Source organism: Oncorhynchus mykiss, chromosome 9 (genome assembly GCF_013265735.2).
Source record: "Oncorhynchus mykiss isolate Arlee chromosome 9, USDA_OmykA_1.1, whole genome shotgun sequence".
Classification (NCBI taxonomy): Eukaryota; Metazoa; Chordata; class Actinopteri; order Salmoniformes; family Salmonidae; genus Oncorhynchus; species Oncorhynchus mykiss.
The window spans coordinates 32027215-32031494 of record NC_048573.1 but is presented as its reverse complement, the minus strand read 5'-3'; positions in this window follow the sequence as shown (position 1 = coordinate 32031494).

Here is a 4280-nt window from a genome sequence, read left to right as displayed (position 1 = left end):
CAACATGGATACAATACAAAAATAGATAGCTGGAGATGACCTATCAATGTGTGTTCATACAATGAAGCACAGCAAGCTCTCTGAAGACAAACAAAGCCATGGCAATAACCTATCTGGAACCTAAAAGGGTTCTTTGGCTGTCCCCATACGAGAACCCTTTGAAAAACATTTTCCACAGAGGGTTCAGCCAAAGAAACCTTTTTTTCTAGGAGTGTACTTAATGTACGTCCACTGAATAGAGCATGTATAGAACAGAATATAGAAATATAAATTCTATAAGCACTGTAGAACTATGTTGGTGGAATATTGAAATGTAGAACCATACACTGAGTGTACAAAGCATTAAGAACATCTGCTCTTTCCATAACATACTGAAAGGATGATACCTAGTCAGTTGTACAAATGAATGCCTTTAACTGAAATGTGTCTTCCACATTTAACCCAAACCCTCTGAATCAGAGGTGGCCTGCTTTAATCGACATCCACAGCGCCTGGGGAACATTGCTCAGCGGAAGAACAACAGATTTTTACCTTGTCAGCTCAGGGATTCAATCCAGTAACCTTTCAGTTACTGGCCCAACACTCTAACCAGTAGGCTACCTGCCGACTGCCCAGGTGTATCCAGGTGAAAGCTACTGTATGATCCCTTATTGATGTCCCTTGTTAAATCCACTTCAATCAGTGTAGATGACGGGGATGAGACCGGTAAGCAAATGCATTTTAAGCCTTGAGACACATGGATTGTGTATGTGTGCCATTCAGAGGGTGAATGGGTAAGACAAAATATTTAAGTGCCTTTGAACTGTGTATAGTAGTAGGTGTCTGGTGCACCGGTTTGTGTCAAGAACTACAACGCTGCTGGGTTTTTCACACTTAACAATTTCCGTGTGTATCAAAAATGGTCCACAACCCAAAGAACATACAGACAATTTGACACAAGGGCCAGCATCCCTGTGGAAGGCTTTCAACACCTTTTTAGAGTCCATGCCCAGATTAATTGAGGCTGTTCTACTGGGGGAGTTACAACTCAATATTAGGAAGGTGTTCCTAATGTTTTGTATACTCAGTGTAGACCAAAGAGTGTAAAACGTACTGTAGTTTAGGAATTAGGTTTAAGACATTGGGAATATTTACAGTCGAGTGCCTAGAGTATTATTCTCTCTTGCTCCTGAGAGTACAACAAACATTGACACAACAGACTACCGTTACGCAACCCAATCCTTGGCAAAATAGTCACACATACAGTACCAGTCAAAAGTTTGGACACACCTACTCATTTCAGGTTTTTCTTTATTTTTACTATTTTTGTAGAATAATAGTGAAGACATCAAAACTATGAAATAACACATATGGAATCATGTAGTAACCAAAAAACTGATAAACAAATCAAAATATATTTAATGTTTGAGATTCTTCAAAGTAGCCATCCTTTGCCTTGATGACTTTGCTAGGTAAATCTCTGCCTTATCTCAGCTCACTGGTCACCATCGCAACAGCCACCCGTAGCAGCGCTCCAGCAGGTACATTGCACTGGTCATCCCAAAAGCCAACACCTACTTTGGCTGCCTTTTCTTCCAGTTCTCTGCTGCCAATGACTGGAACGAATAGCAAAAATCACTGAAGTTGGAGACTTATATCTGCCTCACCAACTTCAAGCATCAGCTGTCAGAGCAGCTTACCGATCGCTGCAGCTGTACACAGCCCATCTGTAAATAGCCCATCCAACTACCTACCTCATCCCCATATTTGTTTTTGTTTGTTTGTTTTCAGATTGCAGTCCAAATAAATGCTTCACAGAGTTCAAGTAACAGACACATCTCAACATCAACTGTTCAGAGACTGCGTGAATCAGGCCTTCATGGTCGAATTGCTGCAAAGAAACCACAACTAAAGGACACCAATAAGAAGAAGAGACAAGCATTGGCTAAGAAACACGATCAATGGATATTAAACTGGTGGAAATCTGTCCTTCAGCCTGATGAGTCCAAATTTGATATTTTTGGTTCCAACCTCCGAGTAGGTGAACGGATGATCTCCGCATGTATGGTTTCCACCGTGGAGGAGGAGGTGGCATGGTGTGGGGGTGCTTTGCTGGTGACACTGTTGGTGATTTATTTAGAATTCAAGGCACACTTAACCAGCATGGCTACCACAGCATTCTGCAGTGATACGCCATCCCATCTGGTTTGCGCTTAGTAGGACAATAATTTGTTTTTCAACAGGACAATGACCCAAAACACACCTCCAGGTTGTGTAAGGGCCATATGTGAACAAGAAGGAGAGTGATGGAATGCTGCATCAGATGACCTGAAATCCACAATCACCCAACCTCAACCCAATTGAAACAGTTTGGGATGAGTTGGACCGTAGAGTGAAGGAAAAGTAGCCAACAAGTGCTCAGCTTATGTGTGAATTCTTCCAAGAATGTTGGAAAAGCATTCTACATTTTTTATTTTTTATTTGACCTTTATTTAACTAGGCAAGTCAATTAAGGACAAATTCCTATTTACAATGACGGCTGGTTGAGAGAATGCCAAGAGTGTGCAAAGCTGTCATTAAGGCAAAGGGTGGCAACTTTGAGGAATCTAAAATATATTTTGATTTGTTTTGGTTACTACATGATTCCATATGTGTTAGTTCATACAGTGCCTTGCGAAAGTATTCGGCCCCCTTGAACTTTGTGACTTTTTGCCACATTTCAGGCTTCAAACAAAGATATAAAACTGTATCTTTTTGTGAAGAATCAACCACAAGTGGGACACAATCATGAAGTGGAGCGACATTTATTGGATATTTCACACTTTTTTAACAAATCAAAAACTGAAAAATTGGGCGTGCAAAATTATTCAGCCCCCTTAAGTTAATACTTTTTAGCGCCACCTTTTGCTGCGATTACAGCTGTAAGTCGCTTGGGGTATGTCTCTATCAGTTTTGCACATCGAGAGACTGACATTTTTTACCATTCCTCCTTGCAAAACAGCTCAAGCTCAGTAAGTTTGAAGGAGAGCATTTGTGAACAGCAGTTTTCAGTTCTTTCCACAGATTCTCGATTGGATTCAGGTCTGGACTTTGACTTGGCCATTCTAACACCTGGATATGTTTATTTTTGAACCATTCCATTGTAGATTTTGCTTTATGTTTTGGATCATTGTCTTGTTGGAAGACAAATCTCCGTCCCAGTCTCAGGTCTTTTGCAGACTCCATCAGGTTTTCTTCCAGACTGGTTCTGTATTTGGCTCCATCCATCTTCCCATCAATTTTAACCATCTTCCCTGTCCCTGCTGAAGAAAAGCAGGCCCAAACCATGATGCTGCCACCACCATGTTTGACAGTGGGGATGGTGTGTTCAGGGTGATGAGCTGTATTGCTTTTACGCCAATAATAACGTTTTGCATTGTTGCCAAAAAAGTTACATTTTGGTTTCATCTGACCAGAGCACCTTCTTCCACATGTTTGGTGTGTCTCCCAGGTGGCTTGTGGCAAACTTTAAATGACACTTTTTATGGATATCTTTAAGAAATGGCTTTCTTCTTGCCACTCTTCCATAAAGGCCAGATTTGTGCTATATATGACTGATTGTTGTCCTATGGACAGAGTCTCCCACCTCAGCTGCAGATCTCCGCAGTTCATCCAGAGTGATCATGGGCCTCTTGGCTGCATCTCTGATCAGTCTTCTCCTTGTATGAGCTGAAAGTTTAGAGGGACGGCCAGGTCTTGGTAGATTTGCAATGGTCTGATAATCCTTCAATTTCAATATTATCGCTTGCACAGTGCTCCTTGGGATGTTTAAAGCTTGGGAAATCTTTTTGTATACAAATCCGGCTTTAAACTTCTTCACAACAGTATATCGGACCTGCCTGGTGTGTTCCTTGTTCTTCATGATGCTCTCTGTGCTTTTAACGGACCTCTGAGACTATCACAGTGCAGGTGCATTTATACGGAGACTTGATTACACACAGGTGGATTGTATTTATCATCATTAGTCATTTAGGTCAACATTGGATCATTCAGAGATCCTCACTGAACTTCTGGAGAGAGTTTTCTGCACTGAAAGTAAAGGGGCTGAATAATTTTGCACGCCCAATTTTCCAGTTTTTGATTTGTTAAAAAAGTTTGAAATATCCAATAAATGTCGTTCCACTTCATGATTGTGTCCCACTTGTTGTTGATTCTTCACAAAAAAATACAGTTTTATATCTTTATGTTTGAAGCCTGAAATTAGGCAAAAGGTTGCAAAGTTCAAGGGGGCCGAATACTTTCGCAAGGCACTGTAGTTTTGA